Source organism: Bos indicus, chromosome 10 (genome assembly GCF_029378745.1).
Source record: "Bos indicus isolate NIAB-ARS_2022 breed Sahiwal x Tharparkar chromosome 10, NIAB-ARS_B.indTharparkar_mat_pri_1.0, whole genome shotgun sequence".
Lineage (NCBI taxonomy): Eukaryota > Metazoa > Chordata > Mammalia > Artiodactyla > Bovidae > Bos > Bos indicus.
Window position 1 is genome coordinate 76,575,393 of NC_091769.1, and position 25,099 is coordinate 76,600,491.

At 43.7% G+C, this 25,099-nt stretch overlaps 1 long non-coding RNA gene across 1 annotated transcript in view; it reads right to left on the reverse strand.

Moving 5' to 3' along the window:
* Positions 1-904: 904 nt before the first annotated feature.
* Positions 905-25,099, reverse strand: part of LOC139185332 (uncharacterized) — a 67,840-nt gene continuing 43,645 nt past the window's right edge. The window contains exons 3-5 of the long non-coding RNA XR_011568957.1: positions 18,380-18,474; positions 6,386-6,505; positions 905-2,491 (exon numbers count right to left, since the gene is read on the reverse strand). This is a non-coding gene — a long non-coding RNA (uncharacterized lncRNA). The remainder of the gene's footprint in view (positions 2,492-6,385; positions 6,506-18,379; positions 18,475-25,099) is intronic.

The following is a 25,099-nucleotide window of genomic DNA, read 5'->3' on the forward strand; positions in this document are numbered from 1 at the left end:
ACAGAGTCGGACACAACTGAAGTGACTTGGCAGCAGCATGGGGTCTTTCCTCTTCCATGGGGTCACAAAGAGTCGGACACAACTGAGCGACTTGCACTTTCACTTGCAGTTTCAAGGATCACAGTTCGATGGTCAGAAGTCATAGGTTACAGGTCACAGGTGAGATGTCTGACAGAGTGGGAGCAGATGAAATGGGTCAAGGGTCAGAAATCAGGGGTCACATGTTGAGAGTGAAAAGTCATAGGTTAAGAGTCATAGATTCACCCTCAGAGGTCTTAGGTCAGGAATCATGTTAATTCTATGCATAAGTTTTTGAGTAACCGCTATAATGACTTCCACAGTGGCTGTGTCATTTCACTTTTTTGGTATGATTGTGAAGGGTCATAGTTTAAGAGTCAGAAGGCATATGTTAAGGGATCAGGTGTTATAGGTCAAGGGTCAAAGAGTCAGAAGCCATGAGCTGATGGTTTGGGTTGGAGTCAAAGTTTGGAAGTCATATGTCAAAGGTCGTAGATAAGAGTTCATAAATCAAGTCATAGGTTGATGGACAGAGGTCATAGGTCATCATACACTGATATATATGTGTATCATATGTGTGTGTCTTTGAAATATATATATGTAATACTGTACTAATATATTACATGGCCTTCCCAGGTGGCGCAGCAGTAAAGAATCTGCTTGCTAATGCAGGAGATGCAAGAGATGCAGTCTGGATTTCTGGGTTGAGAAGATCCCCTGGAGTAGGAAATGACAACCTGCCCCAGTATTCTTGCCTAAAAAAAACTCCATGGACAGAGGAGTTTGCTTTAAAAAACAAACAAATAAGACTTTGGCAGCCAAAGCTGAGCAATGAACTGGATGTTCTCACTGGGTCTCTCTCCCTGAAACATAGAAACCTGTTGATTAAATGGGTGGAGAGCCACAGAACATCATGACTTAAGTGGAAAGAAAGCATACCAGTTTAATACATATCATCCCCATTACATGGGAACCATGCCGTGGGCTGGCCCTGCTCAGCGAGGCCTGAGAGCAAAACAAACTGCCTCTTTGTTGCACACAACAGCATTCCCTTTGTAACCACTTGAAGATGGACTAGTTAACATCTCTTATCCTCCCTGGAGCCACTGGACAGCCAGGGTGCCTGTCAGCAAGAGAAGTGTGTGGGCACCCAAACCTGTATATGTATGTCAGGTGGAGGGAGCTGCCAGGAGTACTAAATTCTGTGTGTTGAGAACGAAAACAGGGCGTGGAATCTGAATCAGAACTTAGCTCTGATGACCACGTGTCCTAGAGGCCAAATCCTACTTTTAAATAATGTGTTGCATTGTGTGGAATTCTCCAAGTCAGAATACTAGTCCTGATTGTGGGGACAGAAATACAGAGTCCTTCCAAGTAGAGTATTTCTCACAGGGGAGCATTTGATAGCCCAGGAAGTTAGGAGAGTGGATTATAAGAATTGTGTCCTTGCATTTCAATGAAGACCTGAGACAAATAGTATTATGGGGATCTTTGGAAATCTCTAGTCACTGGTCACTTTCCCGTGGTTTGTGATGCTGGGTTACTCTGGTGTGACTGCGGGGGGACCAAGTAGAAAGGGCAGGAAGCTCTTGAATTGGGGCTTGAATTCTGATGTGAATCCTGGCCAGTGCTCGTTAAGTTTGGTGACCTTGGACAATTTAACTTTGTGAAGCTTCAGATTCTTACTCAAAAAAGGACCCATTACTAAACAAAATGATGTATACAAAGTATCTATCATACCACATGGCATACAGTAGGCATTAAACAATCTAGAAAAAAGTTAGCTGATAATAGGCAAAGGCTAGACATTAAAAGTTTCCCCTCCAAATTTCCTAGCTGCTTCTGCCAAATTTCCTAGCACTGATGTCTGTCCCTCCAACCAAATCTCTGAGGTTTCCTTCTTTCCTAACAACTTCAACTTTTAATAATGGAAACAGCTTGCTGTTCCAGAAACAATTTTAGGGAAGAAAAATCTTCCCCATAAAAATAAACTTAAGCCTACTGTAATTATAAATGTATTATTTTTCACTTCTGCAATTTAAAATACTCCCCAGCAATTAGTTCAGTTCAGTTCAGTTGCTCAGTCGTGTCTGACTCTTTGCAACCCCATGGACTGCAGCACGTCAGGCTTACCTGTCCATCATCAACTCCCGAAGCTTGCTCAAACTCATGTCCATCAAGTTGGTGATGCCATCCAATCATCTCATCCTCTGTCATCTCCTTCTCTTCCTGCCTTCAATCTTTCCCAGCATCATGGTCTTTTCCAATGAGTCAGTTCTTGCATCAGGTGGCCAAAGTATTCAGCTTCAGCATCAGTCTTTCCAGTGAACATTCAGGACTGATTTCCTTTAGGATGTACTTGAGAGTCCTTTAGGGACTCTCAAGAGTCTTCTCCAACATCAGAGTTCAAAAGCATCAATTCTTCAGTGCTCAGCTTTCTTTATAGTCCAACTCTCACATCCATACATGATTACTGCAAAAAACATAGCTTTGACTAGACAGACCTTTGTCGGCAAAGTAATGTCTCTGCTTTTTAATACTACCCCTTCATTTAACCTTGTTCTTGTACCATCACATATTGAAGAGAAATCAGTATTACAGCAAAGCTTAGATAGTTTAACTTAACAAGAATTTGTACAATTATTTTTTAAAAAAACTTTGGCCTTTGGGGCATTATTTAAATTGGACTGCTATTTAAAAGCATAATTTCTGGGGCTGTTCAACTTTCTAATTAACTTTAAAGTTAATTCTGCTTTTGTATATAAAAATGTTTCCCACTGTCATTAGGAAAATTACCAAGGAGTTTCTTATCATATTTATCTACATGCTTGTCAGTTACCAATCCCCCGAAGCAGCCCCTTTCCATGGCCATAGCATTCATAGTCCAGTTTGATGATCTCCCTGCCACATTTACATTTTTAGTAGGAAGCTCTTGAAAACCTGACCATTGTCAAAATCTGAGTACGGAGATTTCAGTCAGTGTGACAGATGGTAGAAAGAAATATTTATATGGAGGCTGTGGGTGGGAGAGAAGACACTTCCCAACTGTTGCTAATAATTAAACTTGCAGTAGCTGCCTGTGGGCCACACAGGCACAAACCTGGCAAAGTCTCCATCAGTCCTGATGGGTTTTCCTTACAGCCAACAGCTGTAGGCCATTAGTTACTCTTTGGGGCCCCAGGATTCTTCTCGGATGGCTCAGTCTCCCTCACAGCCTCCTCCAGGAAGGAGGCTTGGTTCTCCCAGGAGAATTGCAGCTGAGAAGGACAGCACCAAGCTGGCTTTCAGAGAGGTGGGGCAGCAGATTGATGGTAGGTGCTGGGGTGGGACAGGTGGAGAAAGTTAAGGGTTGGAAATCATCTTCCTGGGTGTCTCCAGAAGGACAGATCCACTGGGAACAACACAGAGCGGGGCTCGGGCAGCCAAGGACGTCCAATGACGTGAGAAGGGAGGCAACCTGCCTATTTCTACCATCTTCACTAAAGCCTACCTTTCTTATTTTTAATGAAATGTTTAAAAAATAAAATGTAAAAAAAAGGTAAGTTAAAAAAATAACAATCTAGGTTGGTGGATTTGTCCTTCTGTTCTCTTCCAGAGCCCCTCAGTGTAGACCCTGGTCGGCTCTGCCGGTGTTGGAAACACTGCCACCTGCTGGACCCTTTGAGAATGTCAGCAGGCCCTGCCCTTCAAACCCAGTCGCAAACTTGACTGGTGCCAGCGTCAGCAACTCAGCCACCAGAGTCGGGGTGCACGGGACCCAAGACCTGTGGCTGCCAGTTGCTCGAGGGAGAGATTAGTCGAGCCAGAATATTGGCCAGAATATAGACATAATTAGACATAGTTTTTAACATTTAAGAGGACTGTATTAAATTCCAGGACTTGCCTCTTGAAATGATCTCATTCTATGATTATGTTACCTCCATTGGGCTTCCCTGGTGGCTTAGGCCATGAAGAATCTGACTCGGGTCTGATCCCTAAAGAAGGAAATGACTACCCACTCCAGTATTCTTGCCTGGAGAATTCCATGGACAGAGGAGCCTGACAGGCTACAGTCCATGGGATCACAAAGAGTCGGACAAGACTGAGCGATTAACTTTCACTTTCACTTTGTCATTCGCTGAAGGATTTGGGAACAGAAAGGTCAAGACCTCCTCTGTCCTCTGTAGATCTTCAGGCCCTGATTTGAAATGATGTGTGTGCTCAGCCCTAGACTTTCAAGGCAGCTTCAAGTGAGATGTATGTAATTCCTTTGCTCTGACAACATGCTCCACTCTGTTCTCTCTGCTTCATAATTAACTGCTTTTAAAGAGAATTTATGGGGCCTGATGAATAGCTGAATGTTTCTTTCTTTGAACTCCCAGATGTTCTGACCAGATTCCAGCCTCCAGTCCCTGTTCCCAGCCCTTCACCAGAGCCGTCGGGTAAATTTTCTAATCCTCTCCGGGACATTCCTATTTCCTGCCGAGAAGTAAGAAAACAACAGTGCTTCCCTAAGGGCGGTATGCCTCAGCCCTGCCTCGCAATCTCCATTTTAGGAAAAATGTTTCCCCGAGCACGAATCCTCTGAAAGGAAAAGGCCTGTGAGTCTCCTGGGAAAGAATATGAGACCCCACCGTGAGGATTTGCCGTAGAATTTCGCTGCATTCCTCTGCGGGACTGGGCTGTCTAGGAAGTTCATTTTGATTTAAAAATATATCAGAATGGGAATGTGTTTGTGTGAGTAGGCGTGTGAAACAGATTTGAAAAAAAGACAGGCAAAAATAAAGTGGGGAGATAAGGAGAGAGGTCAAAGGCAAATAGTTCTTTCCTTCTAAAAGGATCTCTTCAGAGTGCTTGGATTTTTTATTATGGAAATACTCAAAACATTCAAAACTAGAGAAAATAGTCTAATGAACCACTGGGTGCCCCTCATCCCGCTTCAACAATTATCAACATTGCCAACCTTTATCACTTATCTGCTCCTCTTCTTTTTTTGTACTAGAGCTGGGCCTGGCCAAATCCATGGCCAAAACCAACTTGCCTCTTGTTTTTCAGGGGAAAGAAAAAAAGGTTTACTGGAACACAGCCATTCCCAATGGTTTCTATTGTCTATACCTGTGTTCACATCCCAGCAGCAGAGGTGAATAGTTGTGACAGAAATCGTGTGACCCACGTGCCTGAAATATTTCTTGTCTGGTCTTTCACAGAAAATATTTACACACGCACTCAGCCCTGTGCACGTGCATGCCTGCTCAGTCATGTCCTACCGTTTGCAGCCCCATGCACTGAAGCCCACCAGGCTTCTCTGTCCATGGGATTCTCCAGGCAAGAACACCGGAGTGGGTGGGCATGCCCTTCTCCAGGGGATCTTTCCCACCCAGGGATCAAACCCAGGTCCGTAGCACTGCAGGCAGATTCTTTACTGTCTGAGCCGTCTCTTTTACTCACACTTATTTGTTGAAGAAACCAGACTCTTTGTCCTACAAAATCGCCACATTTCGGATATAGTTGGGTATATGCTCATTGCACCATTTTACATGACCACAATGCATTATTTTTAATTAGAGTAGGCCTTAAAAAAAATGGAGTACAGTTGAATTACAACGTTGTGTTAGTTTCAGGTATACAGCAAAGTGTTTCACTTGCTGCTGCTGCTGCTGCTAAGTCAATTCAGTCGTGTCCGACTCTGTGGGACCCCGTAGGCGGAAGCCCACCAGGCTCCCTCACCCCTGGGATTCTCCAGGCAAGAATACTGGAGTGGGTTGCCATTTCCTTCTCCAATGCATGAAAGTGAAAAGTGAAAAGGAAGTCGCTCAGTCGTGTCCGACTCTTAGCAACCCCATGGACTGCAGCCTACCAGGCTCCTCCATCCATGGGATTTTCCAGGCAAGAGTACTGGAGTGGGGTGCCATTGCCTTCTCCGGTGTTTCAGTTATATATATACATATACACACACACTTTTTCAAGATAGTAAATATGGTTCCCTGGTCTATATAGTAAGTCTTATTGTTTATCTGCTTTGTATTTAGTGGTGTGTAGTGTGTATCTATTAATCCCAATCTCCTAATTTATCCCTCCCTACCCTTTCCCCTTTGATAGCCATGTTTGTTTTCTAAGCCCGTGAGTCTATTTTTGTTTTGTAAATAAATTCCTTCGCATAATTTTTTTAAGATTCCACCTTGAAGTGATATTGTATGATATTTGTCTTTCTCCATCTGACTTACTTCAGTATGTTAATAGTATGATAATATCTACATCCATCCATGTTGCTGCAAATGGCATGATTTCATTCTGTTTTTATAACTGAGTAATATGACCACAGTGCGTTTTTCTGTCAGGCTACATGAGGTGGTGGAGCTTTGGGCTTTCTCCCGGTTTCCAGACCTACCTGGGCAGTACCGTGTGACCTCCAGCAGTGGCCCCACTGCATTGAGGGTGAGCATGCCTCCTTCCTTTGGCGAGCTCCCTGTGATCCTGGTGAAGCTGTTGTTTCCGTCCATTTGGGCTGCTGTAACAAAATACCACAGATAAGGTGGATTATAAGCCACAGAAATGTGTTTCGCACACTTCTGAAGGCTAGAAGTCCAAGATGAGGCCGCCAGCACGGCTGTTTGGGTGAGAGCCCGCTTCCTGGTTCACATGTGTTGCCTTCTAGCTGTGCCCTCACTTAGTGGAAGCAGGCAAGGGATCCCAGTGGGATAGTTTTCCTAAGGCACTAATCCCATTTATGGGCTCCATAGAGGCACGCCCAAAGGCCCCACCTCTTAATGCTGTCATCTTTGGGGGTTAGGATGGCAACATATGAATTTTGAGGATACACAAACATTCAGATCACAGCACTGCCTATCACAGCTCCCTGGCCTCCTCTTCATGACAGCCCAAGAGGTGAGCATGAGACTCCCACCCAACTAATTAGAGCTCTTCCCTGGAGAGTTATTTTCTTCCACAGCATTGCCAAACTTTAGCATTGCCAAACATTGTGAGGCATGATCTCACCTAGAGCTGCCTGTAGCCATGCCTGAAAAGTGAAGTGTTAGTCACTCAGTCATGTCTGACTCTTTTTGACCCCATGGACTGCAGCCCACTAGGCTCCTCTGTCCATGGAACTCTCCAGGCGAGAATATTGGAGGGCGTAGCTACTCCGTTCTCCGGGGGATCTTCCTGACCCAGGGATCGAACCTGGGTCTGCTGCATTGCAGGCAGATTCTTCACAGTCTGAGCCACCAGGGAAGCCTGTGCCATGCCTTTGTTGTTGTTGTTGTTCAGTCCCTCAGTTGTGTCTGACTCTTTACAATCCCATGGACTGCAGCATGCCAGGCTTCACCGTCCTTCACCATCTCCCAGAGCTTGCTCAAACTCATGTCCATTGAGTCAGTGATGCCACCTAACCATCTAATCCTCTGTTGTTCCCTTTTCCTACCTTCAATCTTTCCCAGCATCAGGGTCTTTTCTAATGGGTCAGCTCTTTGAATCAGGTGGCCAAGTATTGGAGCTTCAGCTTCAACATCAGCATCGACCTTCCAATGAATAGTCAGGGTTGATCCCCTTTAGGATTGACTCATTTGATCTCCTTGGAGTCCAAGGGGCTTTAAAGAGTTTTCTCCAACACCACAGCTCAAAAGCATCAATTCTTCAGCGCTCAGCCTTCTTTATGGTCTAGCTCTCACATCCATACATCATTATTGGAAAAACCATAGCTTTGACTATATGGACCTTTGCTGACAAAGTAATATCTCTGCCTTTTAATATGCTGTCTAGGTTTGTCATAGCTTTTCTTTCAAGGAGAAACCATCTTTTAATTTCATGGCTGCAGTCATTGTCTGTGGTGATTTCTGAGCCCAAGACAAGAGCCTTCATCAAGAGGTTCTTTAGTTCCTCTTTGCTTTCTGCCATAACGATGGTGTCATTTGCATATCTGAGATTATTGATATTTCTCCTGGCAATCTTGATTCCAGTTTGTGCTTCATCCAGCCTGGAATTTCACAAGATGTGCTCTGCATATGTTAAATAAGCAGGGTGACAATATACAACCTTGATGTACTCCTTTCCCAATTTGGAACCAGCTCATTGTTCCATGTCCAGTTCTAATTGTTGCTTCTTGACCTGCATACATGTTTCTCAGGAGGCAGGTATGGTGGTCTGATATTCTCATCTCTTTAAGAATTTTCCACAGTTTGTTGTGATCCACACAAAGGCTTTAGTGTAGTCAATGAAGCAGATGTTTTTCTGAAATTCTCTAGCTTTTTCTATGATCCAATGGATGTTGGCAATTTGATCTCTGGATCCTCTGCCTTCCCTAGCCCAGCCAAGTAACAAAGTTTGAATCACTAAAGGATGCTGAGGATCCTAATAACAGCTGTCACTTGATTGTGTCCCTACCCAATGCATGGCACATGGCTGAGACCTAAGGGAACACAGGGTTGTGAGTACAAATGGAATTATGTCAGTAAAATCCTCATAAAACTACAGGGCAAGGGCAGAACATCAAAGAGGAGAGAAGCATCTTCCTGCTGCTTCATCACAGAGCTTCTCCCAACTTTGGTCCAGTGAGTTCTTCAGAAACAATACTTGGGGACTTGAGTTTGAGTAGGCTCTGGGAGTTGGTGATGGACAGGGAACCCTGGCGTGCTGCAGTTCACGGGATCACAAAGAGTCAGACAGGATTGAGACTGAACTGAACAGATACAAAATTAAAAGGTTTCTTTTAAAAGTCTGTGTTGCTATGACGACACCTAGTTCCACCTGAACTTAACTTTTCTCAAAGCTTGAGCTAACCAGTGTGTTTTTCTTATGGAAATATTTTTCTTAAGCTATGTTAATGCTATGTGCTTACCTTAGAATCTGCCTTTCTTCAAGTCGGTTCCATCTAAGACTCAGAACCAATAATGGCTCAACAAACCAGTATGTTTTACTCATGGAAATGTTCTCTTCAGCTATGTTAATGAAACTATGTATCTGCTTGGAAATTTGCCTCTCTTCAAGATTCATGTCAATTGTTTTATGGCCCAGGATGACTCACCCTGTGCCAATGCTGTCTCAAAATGCATGTTGTGGATGAGGGGCCTGGTGCAACTCTCAAACTTTATTACACAAAAGCACTGAGCGGTCAAGCCTCATCTCTGGCCCTGGATTGAATTCCTCTCCTCTGGAGGCCAGGAATCCCAGCATTGTTCACACACTCATAGCAGCAACCTTTTACAAGAAGGCTCATAAACACCTGTGAGAATTATCCTTCTTTTCCCAATTAACAAGCATACTCTTTGTTTTTCTATAGGGGCAGGGGAAAGGCTCATTTAAAGAAATGCAAGCCCAGGTCTCAGCAGAAGAGACAAGAGACCAGTGAAATCCCAGTATTGTTCTTGCTGTGTCTACTCATTGACTGAGTTGGGAAACGCAGGCACACTTGCATAACCTTAATAAAGCTGGACCACCTCCCCTTCAGCACTTTAGTTACCTGTTGCTGCAGAACAAGTTATCCCAAATCTTAGAAATTTAAAAATTACAGTAAATGCTTACTATCTTGCACAGGTCAGAAATTTGGGAGTGGCTTAGCTGAATGGTTCTGACTTGGGCATCTCTCATGAGCTTGCAGCGAACTGTTGGCCAAGGTTGGAGGATCCGTTCCTTGATGGTGGCTGGGGGATGCACTGTGGGAAGACTCACTCTAGCGTCGGTTCTTCTTTGTGTCTGACTCTTTGCAACCCCATGAACTGTAGCCCACCAGGGTCCTTTGTCCATGGGATTCTCAGGGCAAGAATACTGGAGTGGGTTGCCATACTCTTCTCCAGGGGATATTCCCAACCCAGGGATCGAACCCATGCCTCTTACGTCTACTACATTGGCAGGCAGTCTCTTCTCCGCTAGTGCCGTATGGGAAGCATGCACTGCTGTCACAGTTTATCCCTATTCAGTGTGGGAGGGAATGACACAAGAGCATGAATATCAGGAGATGAGACTCCCTGGAGGCCTTCATGGAAGCTGGCTAGTGTGGCCAATCTCAGCATGGTACCATTTTCAAAACAGCCACCAATTTCACATTCAAAAGCGCTGAAAAAGCAGTCTTTACTGACATTTCAATGAGAGGCAAGGAAGACGGAATTATATTGCCTGGGGCCCATCAAAAGTTCTAAAGTTCCTCTTCACTCACATATTTCTCCAAAGTTATTACTCATCACACCAAAATCTCTCTTCTCCTAAACTCACTCAAATCCTCACACCTCTCCCCACCCCCATCTCAACTGTGTAGATTAAGTCAACTTCTCTTAATTCTCAGCTCTCCCTTTTACTCTGAAGCCCCAGGAACCAGGTATCAGCCACAAAGACTTTTGAGTGGGGCATGGAGAGAGGATGAAGAGGGAGGCTGGGAAGAATGATGTGTTAACGTTTTGTGTCTTTATCACATTTACATCCTAAGTGCCTTTATAGTGCTAAGAACATAGTAGATGCTCAGTATGTTGATGAATTAATGGACAGTGGCATTTAAAAGTTATAAACAAAATTATTTTATTTAGTGGTATTCAAAGCTAATGCTATAGCAACAAATTTCCATATGGAACACAAAAATGATGTAGTATTAGCTTGTTTAGAAATGTTCATGATAAGGGTATAAAATGTTGCTACTTTTCTATGTATGTATTTTTGGGGTGCTCCCTTGAAAAATCCTGTTGAAATCAGAATCTGTGTTTTTATTCCTTTTTATGTCCCCCAAACCTGGTAATGCCTGACTTAGGGTAAGCAGTTTTGCCAACTACTTGTTGAACACTTACAATGTATACCAGACATTTACCCAGAACCAATACATGTATTAACGCAGTTAATTCTCAGGGTAACTGAGATAGATTATATTATTATCATCCCCATTTTTCAGATGAGAATATGAAATACAAAGAGATTGGGTGACATGCTGGAGGACAAGAGCAAGAGCGGGGATGTGGACCAGGGCTGCCTTGTTCTAGAGTCTGTGACCATCCTCCCTACCACATCCTCAGGGTTTGTTGAATTGGATTAAAGTTGAGTGAGGAGATTGGTCAGATCTTCCCCAGAAAAATCTATACATTACATCGGACACATGTAGAAAAACACTGAGAAAATTCTAGAAACCACTAGTGTACTTTAAGGTGATCATGGATGGAAGAGGGGAAGTTGCAATGCCTCTGAGGATGGTTGGTTTAGAGAAGGATGAAATATGTCCCAAAAAATCAATGAAAGCACAGAGGACTTTTAGGGTGGTTAAGATACTCTGCATGATACTATAATGGTGGACACAAGTCATTATATATTTGTCCAAACCCATGGGATGTGCAACAGGAGTGGAGTTTGGGCACTTATGATGTGTTGATGTGGGTTCATCAGTTGTAACAAATACACCACTCTGGTGGGAGATGTGGCTAATACAGGAGGCTACGCATTTGTAGGGGCAAGAGGTATATAGGGCATCTCTGTACCTTCCTTTGAATTTGGCTGTGAATCTAAAGCTGCCCTTAAAAATAAAATAACATCCTCAACAGAAAAAAGTCAGTGAATATGAGTAAAGCCAAGCAGCTGGGTTCATTTAACATCAGAACGGAAACCCAGGTGGAGAGGAGCCTTGTGGTCTGTGCCCCTGGCCAGCTGCGATCCAGAGCTGGGCGGGCATTTGGCTGATGCAGTGTCCCTCACCAGCAGTAATAGCGCTGGCCAGCACAGAGCTCTGGTTTGTTGAATTCGTGTTCAGTCTCATATGGATATTAATGTTTGAGAAAATTTTTTAAATCACCATAGAAACCAGGAAGCAACGCTCCTATTTCGGGAACCAACTAATGGAATGTTTTATAAAATGAGAAACAAGTTTATGCTTCAGCCGTGGGATTGTGTTCGCCCTCTCCCATGTTACATGGTTCATGTCCGCCTCCTCTGGTGCCGTGTAATACTTTTAGCTTTCAGAATTGGAAACCACATGACTATTGGAGAAGTTTAGAAAGGATGGGAAAGATTTCCCAAATAAGAGTTTGCACAGCTGAAGCAAAAGGAAGCAGAGTTGTGGAAAAGAGAGGTGGTGTGGCACAGGGAGGCTTCCTAAGTGGAGCTAGTGATAATGAACCTGTCTGTCATGCAGGAGACATAAGTGACGGGGGTTCGATCCCTGGACCAGAAAGATCCACTGGAGGAGGGCATGGTAACCCACTCCAGTACTCTTGCCTGGAGAATCCCATGGACAGAGGAGCCTGGCAGGCTACCGTCCATGGGGTCACAAAGAGTCGGACACAACTGAGCCACTAAGCACAGCATGTCAATTATATCTCAATAAAATGGAAGAAAAAATATTTTGGAGAAGGACATGGCAACTCACTCCAGTATTCTGGCCTGGAAAATCCCATGGACAGAGGACCCTAGCAGCCTACAGTCCGTGGGGGTCACAAAGAGTTGGTCATGACTGAGTGACTAACACTTTCACTTTCACACAAGGCGGACCCAGTTTATTTTTTTTAGATTTTTTAAAAAATATGGACCATCTTTAAAATCTTTATTGAATTTGTTACAATATTGTTTCTGTTTTATGGGTTTTTTTTTTTTTTTTTTTTTTTTGGCCACAAGGCATGTGGGATCTTAGCTCTCTGACCAGGAACCAAACAAGTACCCCCTGCATAGGAAGGTGAAGTTTAATCATTGGAACACCAGAGAAGCCCCGAGGACCCAGATTTAAGAAAGCAGCAGAGAGGGAAAGACAAGAGGGAGCCAAAGACTGAATGCAGGAATGTTTCCCCTAACAGGATCGCTGTCTCCAGACTCCCAAAATCACACACAGGCCCAGTTTGCTCCTGACTCGATGACTGTGGCTGAGTAAGGGGAAATTTGGTGACTATTCTTCCAGAGCTCTTCTGCTCTTCTCGGCTTTGTCAGATTTCTAGATGGGCACGGTTCCTTCTACAGATGACACAGTCTGAACAGAATTGAAGGAGACCTCTCTTCTCTCAGGGCCGCCATTGCTCAAACTGCCGCTGTGACTTAGTTGCCATCTGTAACACACAGGTCACACTCACTATAACCTGAAGAGCAGGAATTCCTTAACTGTGCGCAGTGCCCGACAGTTTAGAGAACGTTCGGGAAGACTGCCCCCAGAATGTCAGCTCCCTGGAGGCAAAAAAAAAGCATTCTTCTCTGTATTGTTCTCTGTTGCATTCCCAGCCCAAGGAACAATGGGGTCACACAGCAGACACACCATCAATAGTGCCTGAATATGTGACGAGGCGGGGTTTCAGGGCGATCCTGGGAGGTATTTTCTCTTCACTTTACAAATGAGAAAACTGAGTCGGCCAGACTGAGTAATTGACCCAATGCTCTGGATTAACACAGGTTGTTTGGCTCCAAGTCCAGTGCATAAGAAGTACATCAAAATAAAGTATATTCTTCTTTTTTCTTTTTCTTTTTCTTTTTTTAATTGAAGTATATTTGCTTTACAAAGCTGTGTTAGTTTCAGGTGTATAGCAGAGTGATTCATTTGTATGTATATATCTATTTTCCAGTTCTTTTCCCTTACAAGTTATTATAAAACACTGAATATAGCTCCCTGTACCAAATGGTAGGTCCTTGTTGGTTACCTATCTTATATATAGTAGTCTGTGTCTGTTCATCTCAAACGACTAATTTATCCCTTCCCACAGCTTCCCCTTTTGGTAACCATAAGGTGTTTTTTTTTTTTTCTGTGTCTGTAGGTCTATTTCTGTTTCGTATACAAGTTCATCTGTATCATTTATTTTAAGATTGCACATATAAGTGATATCATATGATATTTGTCTTTCTCTGTCTAGCTTACTTCACTTAGTATGCTAATCTCTAGATCCATTCATGTTGCTGCAAATGGCATTATTTTGTTCTTTTTATGGCTGAGTAGTACTCCATTGGGTGTTTTTGTGTATACATTCTTTATCCATTCATCAATTGGTGGACACTTTGGTTGCTTCCATGTCTTGGTTTTTGCAAACAGTGCTGCCATAAACATTGAGGTGCCTGCACCTTTTCAAATTATGGTTTTCTCCAAAGCATGTATGTTTAAACACCCATGAAGGTACATGAAGCAAATACTCTGAGCCCTTTGGATGATGTTGTTTTCTTCCCATTACTCTCCTCTCTTGCTCTTTCTGTTTTCTTTTCCCCTCTTATGTCAGCTTCATTCTTTTTCTTACCCAGAATGTAGCTTTTGACTCTTTTGGCTGTGTGAGAATACCCTGTGGGGCCTCACCCTCTTTTCCAAATGGCTTTTGGGGAATTCCTTCCCAACCATTCAGGTTCCCTCCCTAGGAGGAGTGGAGTCCTGGCCAACACAACCTGTTCTCTCCTAATAACTTCAAAGTGATTCTATTGCTCCCCTCACAGACTAGGTCTGGCCTCTGTCCGGTTGGCCCACTGGTCAAAGTACATTGAAGTGTTCATTGTGGGGGACAGAATTCCAGGCTCTTGCAGTCTTTCTTCTCATATGGACTCCAAGTCCTTGGTTCAAAGTCCCTCTGTGTTTATCAGTAAGAGGAAAAATTGATGTCATGCGCCTCCTAATACAATGCCCTGAAAAGAGCACAGCAATTTTTCTGTGGTATTCCTGCCTCAAATATATAAATCATGAGGAAGCATCAGACAAACCCAAATTGAGAAACATGCCATAGTGGGACTGGCCTGTGCTCTTCAAAATATCAAGGTCATGAAAGGTGAGGAAAGCCTGAGATTGTCCTAGATTGAAAAAGACTAAAGGGGCATGGCAAGTGAAGGCAACTGTGATCCAGGTTTGAATGCTGGACCTGTAATCAGCATAACTGAGACAAGCAGTGAAATCTGAATGAGTCTGTGGATTAGACGATATCCTTGAGATAATCCGTGTCAATTTCCTGCTTGTCGTGGTTGTACTGTGGTTATGTTGCAGCGTGTCCTTGAACTTGGGAAACACACTCAAGTAATTAAGTGGGGAACAGTTGCTCCGCCTTTAAAAGCAGGATAACAGCAAAAGTGGGTGGGAAGATGGGCTTTAAAATTCAACACACCTGACTTCCTTTGCAAACCAAGTCTAAGTTTCTTCTGTAAAGTATAGCTAATACTCTACTTACTTCATTGAATTTTAAGAATTCAATGAGGGACTTCCCAGTAGTCTAGTGGTTAAGAATCCACCTTGCAATGCAAGGAGCCCGGGGTCTATCCCTGGTCAGAGAACTAAGGTCCCCCATGCCACAGTGAAGTGAAGTGAAAGTGTCAGCCTCTTAGTCGTGTCTGACTTGGAACCCCATGGACTGTAGCCTGCCAGGCTCCACTGTCCGTGGAAATCTCCAGGCAAGAATACCAGAATGGGTAGCCACTCCCTTCTCCAGGGGGTCTTCTGACCCAGGGATGGAACCCGGGTCTCCTGCATTACAGGCAGATTCTTTACCATCTGAGCCACCAGAGAAATTCAGATAGGGCCAAAAATTAAAAAAAAAAAAAAGACAATGTTGGTAAAGAGCTTACCCTGATACTTGGCACATGGCAAGCCTTCCATAACCTCTAGCTATCTTTATTGCCTGAACATGTTTCAGAGGGATGAAGAACTGTCATTGTACAAACATTAGCTTTCCAGCTTTGTGGCTGGGTCCCTCCTGGGTTCCCTCCTGGCTGCTCTGCTTTGAGACCTTGTCACCATCATCATAGGCATTGTTGTCTTCGGGATCAACCACTAGTCAGAATTATTTTCTTTGGCCTGAATTCAGATCCCCAGGCTAAAGCACTGAAGTCTGAAGCAAAGCCCCAGGATGGAGCTCTTGCTTCACAGTCCAGGTTTCCTGTCCCATGCTGGGGCAAGCATCTATCTCTTCCTGAACAGCCTGGGGCTTGATTGGATTTCCTCTAGGTGTCCAGAGGGCTCCACTCTGAATCCGGAGGTGGCCCATCTAAATCTCCTCATTTCAGAAGTTCTGGAAGGCAGCCAGGTATTCCTGGCCAGTGGCTTATCCTAAAGGTTGGCCATCAGTGTCTCAAATGTAGGCAGGTGGGGATTGAAGGTACATGTGGGAGGCCAGACCTAAGGGTCCGGTGCGTAGCCACTAGGAGGGGACATGGCATCTCTCTAAGCTGGACATTGGAGGGTGTGGTTTGGGCTCTACTCTGGCTCATCACTTAAAACACGCGTTCAGGAAGTCACCGAGGGTGGTGGTGTCTGTAGATTAGGGAGGGTGTATTTAGTTTTCACAGATTTAAGAGCAAAGCCTTCCTTGCAGTTTTAATCTTTACCCTCTTTAGAGACCGTATCCATCTTGGTCTTTCAAGTACTGAATAATTTAGATTAAAATTTTGAACTAAGTCTTGAAGCAAAATTATTTATTATCTCAAGATTTCTATTGGTTAGGAATTCAGATCAAACACAGTGAGAATGACTATTCTCTGCCCTGTGATATCTGGGGCTTCAGATGGCAGATGTTGACGAAGGCTAGGGGTTGGAATCATTTCAGTGTGCCTTCACTCATGTGCTGGCGATTGATACTGGCTTTCAATTGGGAACCTCACTGATGCTGTTGGTGGGAACATCCACATGTGGCTTCCACACATGGTCTGGGCTTCCTCACAGCAAGGCAGCTTCTTTCCAAAAGCAAGTACCCAGAGAAACAGGGAGAGCAAGGTGAAGGCTGCATTGCCTTTTATGACCTGTTTGTCAGAGTAATTGAGGTAGAGAAAACATTAGAAGATATCTATATCTATGTGTATGTATGTATATATATATACAGCTGACCCTTGAACAATATGGATTTGAACTGCATGGGTCCAGGGATTTATAAAAGGATATTTTCTCAAGAGTAAACATTACAGTACTACACTGTAGTAGTATTCCTCAGTTAATTGAATCCTCGGGTGTGGAACTGTGGATACAGAGGAACTGCAGACTTCCAACTGTGTAGAGGATCATCAGCCCTAATCCCTGCAGTGTTCAAGGGTGTATATATAGTTAGTTAGTTAGTTAGGAATAGGTTCATGTGATTATGGAGGCTGCAAGTCCAAATCTACAAAGCAGGCCAGTATCGTGGAGATCCAGAGAGGGGTGCCAATGTTGCAGTTCAAGGCCAAAAGCGGTCTGACACAGAATTCCGTCTTGTTGGGAGAGGTCAGTCTTTGGTTCTATTCGAGTCTTCAACTCATTGAATGAGGCTCAGCCACATCATGGAGGGCAATCTGCTTTACTCAAAGCCTGCAGACTTAAATGTTAATCTCATCCCCCCCAAATCCTCACAGAAGCATCCAGAATAGTGTTTGACCAAATATCTGGGCACTGTGGCCCAGCGGGTTGACACGTAAAACTAACCATTACACCTAGTTTCAGAACTCACACAGTGTACTTCCACCACGTTCCATTGGTCAAGGCTGTTACAAAGGTTTAGTCAAATACAAACGAAGAGACCACAGAATGCCCCCTGCTGCCAATTCAATAGAGTAATATAAATACCATGTTGTAAGAAGCATACGCTTATGGCATGGGGTATGTATTGGTGTGGCATCTTTGGAAAATATGACGTAACAAATGTCCAACTGTGATATAAGGGAAAAGGAAACCAATTTATAATAAAGTATTATGTCTTTCAAAATGTACGTTCTCCAGTGTGGCTGCTCTCACAGTTACAGTAGAGAAGTCAGATTCCTGCACTGTTCACAGCATCACTTTGAATGTGAGCCACACAGGTGCAGACTACTACAGATGTGTCCCAAGGGCAACTCGAAAAGCACGAGTGGAGAGGCTATGTGTGGTGTGATTTTCCAAAATGGTGAACGCTCTAAAACTCTACACAAGACAAAGTGCAATTTTTCCTGTTTACATGGTAGTTGTATTCCTGGGGTGGGGGTGGAGGATGGTGGGGTTTGGGGGAAATTTGAGCATATGAAAGTTTGCAAAATCACATTGTGTTTATGTGTAAAGTGGAGTTATTAATACGTTTCAAAGCTCAAAGCCTATATAAATAGATTGTTAATCTATAAATAAGCTGTTTTACCAATAGGAATGTCTCAGGGAACACGCGAACGTCATGGGAGATATAAGGCAATTCCTACAGAACTTCCCAACAATCACAGGAGGACTTCTGGCCTCTGTGATCCCTACTAAAACCCAGCAGTGGGGACTTCCCTTGTGATCCAGTGGCTAAAACTCTGTGCTCCCAATATAGGGAGACTGAGTTTGATCCCTGGTCAAGGAACTAGATTCCACACGCCGCAACAAAAAATGTGCCGCAACTCAGACCTGGTGCAGCCAGATAAGTAAATAAAAATAAATAAATATTTTTAAAAAGTCAATAGTGCCCTCTCCAGCATTGAGACCACCAAAAACAGCACCTATGCTTTTCCAAAACTCCTCGTGGAGGACATCAGCAACCCTATTGAGAAGCAGTTCTGTAGAGGAAGTGCATACCTGCTAAGTCATTTCAGTCGTGTCCAACTCTTTGCAACCCCATGGACTGTAGACTTCCAGGCTCCTCTGTCCATGGGATTCTCCAGGCAAGAATACTGGAGGGATGAAAGAGAAACCTTAGACTTTACTGGGACTATTCAATAAAAACCATGCCATTCTCCAGGGGATCTTCCCGACCCAGGGGTCAAACCAGCATCTCTTATGTCTCCTGCATTGGCAGGTGGGTTCTTTACCACTAGCGCCACCTGGGAAGCCCCAGATAAAGGAAAGGAACACAGAAATTCCAAAGATTCCTGTGAGGAAGTCTGGGGAGTATAGAAATGAACCAGTTCAGTTCAGTCCAGTTCAGTCCAGTTCAGTCGTGTCCGACTCTTTGTGAACCCATGAACTGCAGCATGCCAGGCTTCCCTGTCCATCACTAACTCCCGGAGTTCACTCAAACTCATGTCCATTGAGTCAGTGATGCCATCTAACCATCTCATCCTCTGTCATCCCCTTCTTCTCCCACCTTCAATCTTTCCCAGCATCAGGGTCTTTTCAAATGAGTCAGCTCTTTGCACCAGGTGGCCAAAGTATTGGAGTTTTAGCTTCAGCATCAGTCCTTCCAATGAACACTCAGGACTGATCTCCTTTAGGATGGACTGGTTGGATCTCCTTGAAGTCCGAGGGACTCTCAAGAGTCTTCTCCAACACCACAGTTCAAAAACATCAATTCTTCGGTGCTCAGCTTTCTTTATAGTCCAACTCTCACATCCATACATGATTACTGGAAAAACCATAGCCTTGACTAGATGGACCTTTGTTGGCAAAGCAATGTCTCTGCTTTTTAATATGCTATCTAGGTTGGTCATAACTTTCCTGCCAAGGAGTAAGCGTATTTTAATTTCAAGGCTGCAGTCACCATCTGCAGTGATTTTGGAGCACCCAAAAATAAAGTTTGTCACTGTTTCCACTGTTTCCCCATTTATTTACCATGAAGTGGTGGGACCAAATGCCATAATCTTCGTTTTCTGAATGTTGAGCTTTAGGCCAACTTTTTCACTCTCCTCTTTCACTTGCATCAAGGGGCTCTTTAGTTCTTCTTCACTTTCTGCCATAAGAGTGGTGTCATCCACATATCTGAGGTTATTGATATTTCTCCCAGCAATCTTGATTTCAGCTTGTGCTTCCTCCAGCCCAGTGTTTCTCATGATGTACTCTGCATATAGGTTAAATAAACAGGGTGACAATATACAGCTTTGATGTACTCCTTTTCCTATTTGGAAACTGTTCCATGTCCAGTTCTAACTGTTGCTTCCTGACCTGCATACAGATTCTCAAGAGGCAGGTCAGGTGGTCAGGTATTCCCCATCTCTTTCAGAATTTTCCAGCTTATTGTGATCCACAAAGGCTTTGGCATAGTCAATAAAACAGAAATAGATGTTTTTCTGGAACTCTCTTGCTTTTTCAATGATCCAGCGGATGTTGGCAATTTGATCTCTGGTTCCTCTGCCTTTTCTAAAACCAGCTTGGATATCTGGAAGTTCACGGTTCACATATTGTTGAAGCCTGACTTGGAGAATTTTGAGCATTACTTTACTAGCGTGTGAGGTGAGTGCAATTGTGTGGTAGTTTGAGCATTCTTTGGCATTACCTTTCTAAGGGATTGGAATGAAAACTGACCTTTTCCAGTCCTGTGGCCACTGCTGAGTTTTCCAAATTTACTAACATATTGAGTGCAGCACTTTCACGGCATCATATTTTAGGATTTGAAATTGCTCAACTGGCATTCCATCACCTCCACTAGTTTTGTTCATAGTGATGCTTCCTAAGGCTCACTTGACTTCACATTCCAGGATTCCGTGAGTGATCACACCTCCGTGATTATCTGGGTCATGAAGATTTTTTTGTATAGTTCTTCTGTGTAGTCTTGCCATCTCTTCTTAATATCTTCTGCTTCTGTGAGGTCCATACCATTTCTGTCCTTTATTGAGCCCATCTTTGCATGAAATGTTCCCCTGGTATCTCTGATTTTCTTGAAGAGATCACTAGTCTTTCCCATTCTATTGATTTCCTCTATTTCTTTGCACTGAGGGCTGGCTTTATTTTGAGGGGCTCTAAAATCATTGCAGATGGTGATTGCAGCCATGAAATTAAAAGACGCTTACTCCTTGAAAGGAAAGTTATGACCAACCTAGATAGCATATTAAAAAGCAGAGACAATACTTTGCCAACAAAGGTCCATATAGTCAAGGCTATGGTTTTTCCAGTAATCATGTATGGATGTGAGAGTTGGACTATAAAGAAAGCTGAGCACCGAAGAATTGATGCTTTTGAACTGTGGTGTTGGAGAAGACTCTTGAGAGTCCCTCGGACTTCAAGGAGATCCAACCAGTCCATCCTAAAGGAGATCAGTCCTGAGTGTTCATTGGAAGGACTGATGTTGAAGCTAAAACTCCAATACTTTGGCCACCTGGTGCAAGGAGCTGACTCATTTGAAAAGACCCTGATGCTGGGAAAGATTGAGGGCAAGAGGAGAAGGGGACGACAGAGGATGAGATGGTTGGATGGCATCACCAACTCAAAGGACATGAGTTTGGGTAGGCTCCAGGAGTTGGTGATGGACAGGGAGGCCTGGTGTGCTGCAGTTCATGGGGTTGCAAAGAGTCAGACACAACTGAGCGACTGAACTGAACTGATCACTGAGAAAGGCTTTCTTATCTCTCCTCTCTATTCTTTGGAACTCTGCATTCAAATGGCTATATCTTTCCTTTTCTCCTTTGCTTTTCATTTCTCTTCTTTTCACAGCTATTTGTAAGGCCTCCTCAGACAGCCGTTTTGCTTTTTTGCATTTCATTTTCTTGGGGATGGTCTTGATCCCTCTCTCCTGTACAATGTCACGAACCTCCGTCCATAGTTCATCAGGCACTCTGTCTGATGACAGAAATGAACCAACCAGTGACAAAATAGAGGATGGAAGGCAAAAAGCCTCATGCCACATCTAATAGGTAAGACCTATGCACGTGTGGATGGGTGGAGGGATCCCAACCTATCCCAGAGACCCTGGTAGAGGCCCCACCCTGCTCCTCCAACGACCACCACCAGCCAAGATCAGCCAGAAGAGAGCGCTTTTGCATATATTCACTGTCATCTGCATCAAGGGACCCTAAGCTTATGGGATGTTTCCCACACTTGGAGTGAAGCGAGGGAAAAGAACTGAATAGCCAGCAGTGTTCTCTTTCTGATTGTTGCACCCCAATAGTTTGATATTTCCTTGGTCAGGGATGAAAGAGAAACCTCAGACCCTACTGGGACTATTTGATAAAAACTAGAAATTTCAAGGTGTCTTAATTTCTTTAAAAAACAAAGCATCATTCAGGAAGCTCTATGTTTTACCTAGCATATCTTTCAAATTTCTACCGCTGGGCCTTTGCACCTGTCATCTGCTGGGTCGGAAAGTCATCTCCCCTGCTGGGTGCCTGTGTAAAGCCTGTTTGTTTATCCTCAGTCTCACTTCCTTTGTGAAGTCTGGGGTTCCCAACACAACCCAAGGAGACCTCTCTTCCTCCCCCACATAACTCTGTCTCTTATGGATCATCCATCAGCCTCACAGGACTCACATGTGCGGTGTATATCTTTCATTAGGCTCTTCCCTCTCAGTGGACACTTTCTTAAGGACAGGACTGAGGCCAACACCCCCGTTTCTCTGTATCTCCCTAGAGCACCTAACCCAGTGCCTTGATCACAGTACACATATTTTAGATTCATTCAACAGGAACGAAACTTCATAAAATTCTGCCACTTGAAATACGGCAACGTTCATCTCTTGAGATCAAACTAAACTTTCACATTCCTGGGAATTAATTGCTGACATTTCCAGAGCTTCCCTTCTTTCTGTGAGAGGCTGAATTTGAACTGCGACTTTAAACAATAGGTGGTTGATTTTGTAAGTGGCTGTTGGGAAGGGCCACAGGAAGGGAAAGCTGCAAAGGTCTGAGTCAGGAAGGCAGGGACAAGTGAAGAAGGGAGAAAATTCTCCTGGGCCTTAAAGAGGAGGAGGAAGGCAGCCTGAGAGGTTATTCATTATTATCCTCAAACATTATTGGCCTGTTCCCTTGTCACATTTCCATGTCTAAATATTCCCATAAATCACTTCAGACCTTCCATGGGGGCAGGTGGAGCGTCTCTGCCCCCGAATGGTGAGAAATTTCAAAACCCCACTTAATTACAAGAACTTCTTCATTTCAATTTCTCGTTAATTAGGAGGTTTTTCTGGTATCACAGGTCCCAAATTTGTTGTTTCAAGAGTGCCTGTGTTCTTGTCCTGTGACCTTGGTTCAATCCTCAGGTCAGGCCTCCCTGTATTAGAGTCTGATAGTGGCAGGAACTTCCCCTTCTTGGAATGTGTACAAGTGATCTTTTTTTTTAGTGATTTTTTTTTATCATTATTTTTAATAATCTGTTTAATGTCTCCTTCTGCTGAGTTGCATACCCCAGAGGGCAAGTGGCCAGGGTTGCCAGGTCCACCGCTGTGCTGTTGACTCCTGGCACAGAGGATAGGGGAGCTGGTTAACATGCACTGAGTGAGAGAAGAGTCTGGCACTTCCTCAGGAAGTTAAAGTCACCATAGTGTGCACAGTTCTGCTCTTAGGTATTTACCCAAGAGAACTGAAAACATGTGTCCACACAGAAACTTGTATGCAAATGTTCATAGCAGCAATATTCATAATAACCAAAAAGCAGAAATACCCAAATGTCCATCAGCTCGTGCATGCATGAATAGAATGCGGTCTATCCCTACAGCGGAATATTATTCAACCATAAAAAGTAATGACGTACTGTTACAACCTTGAAAACATTATGCTAAGTGAAGTAAGCCATATACAAAAGGCTGCATATTATATGAATCCACTTATATTAAGTGTCCAGAAGAGACAAATCCATAAAAAACCCAGGGGTTGTTAGGGGTTAGTAGGGGGAGGAGATAATAAAAAAAAGAAAAAATCTCTTCACATGAGATTTCTTTGTTATAATCAAATCCAAATCCTTTGGAATTAGAGAGATGTAATAGTTGCACAATACAGGAAATATACTAAAAAACACTGAACTGTAAACTTTAAGGTGATGGTTTTTATATTATATGAATTGTACCCCAACTTTTAAAAATTCTGCCTTAAAATATACATATTTTTTCCTTTTGGGAGGGCATGCTAAACTTTTGTGTCCTTAGTTCCCTGACCAGGGATCGAGTCTGGGTTTCCTGTATTGGAAGCGCAGGAGTCCTAACCACTGGACCACCAGGGAATTCCTGATACACACCTTTATTGAGTGAACAGTTCATCCCTGAAACAGAAACTCCGGGGTCTCTGGATCAACTCCCAGATTTTTGAGATTTTAGTGCTAGCTGTGTTTCCTAAGAAAAGCTTGTCTCTAAAGGGTGAGACATTGGCACTCTGTGTGGGAAAACGGCGTGGCTGCAGTTTATCTGCGACTGTGCATTGGCTGCCAGCAATCCTGCTGGACATAGTCCTCACTGACATTTTTATTAACTTCAAGAGAGGAAGTTCGAGAGGGAGACTTTGACCCTTTTTTCTTGAAACTGATTTCTGAGGTGTGTCACATTAACAAAAACTTCCCAGACTTCAAGGCCAAGTATCACAGCTTCATCTTAGGAGGACCAGGGCAGGTGGCAAGTACTCCAGTGAGAATTTGGATGTGTTTTATTGCAGGCTTTGGAGATTTACATAAGAGGTAAAGAAAACCAGTTGGTGCTACGTGAGGCCATGATTTAGAGCTGGCAGGAATACAGAGAAATGTGCTATGTCTGTAGTTCAGACCCTGGTGGAGTGGGTGTAGGGAGGGAGCCAGACATTCCATGTGTGAATATGCTCAGAGGCCCTTCAGTCTGGTTGAACAAGGGGAATTTTCAGGGCTTGTTCTTGCAGATGGATTTCCTCTAAATGAGAAGAAGAGACGGATCCTTTACCGGGTTGTCTCCTCTTATTGAGAAGCAAAAAAGTCCTGAGAAAAATCAATGTGAAAAATGGAAAAACCATTTTTGCAGGAATTCTTTGCTCTCAACAGCAGGTCTTGGCCAGGGCCACTTAGAGGTTGAGAGTAACCTGCAGTTATGTGAATTTTTTAAGGTTCCTAGTAGCTGACTCATTGGCAAAGGCCCTGATGTTGGGAAAGATTGAGGGCAGGAGGAGAAGGGGATGACAGGGGATGAGATGGTTGGATGGCAACACTGACTCAATGGACATGAGTTTGAGCAAACTCCCTGGAGATAATGAAGGACAGGGAAGCCTAGTGTGCTGCAGTCCATGGGGTGGCAGAGTCAGACACAACTCAGTGACTGAACAACAACAAATATTAAAATGTGAAGAAATGTGCCCCCTCAAAAGGTTGCTGGGAACTGTGCTATATTTTAAAAGTTTAATTTTGACAGATTAATACTTTTGCCACAGAAAAATAGAGTAAAGGTAATTATGCTTTTGAACTATAATGCCCTGATTTATTTTAAATCTATGACATGAAGTGCTCTACAGGCAGCGATGGAACTTGGACTTAGAGATCTACCCCAAACATCAACGTCTCTCAATCCTGTCATCTAGAGATGATGTCCAAAGCCAGAGTAGGGGGCCCTTTGTGAATCATGTGACCAGAGCCCAGTGCCTCTATACCTGACCATCATGTCTATATAGGCCCCATGGCCCCCACCACTTACTGCAGGTCACTTGG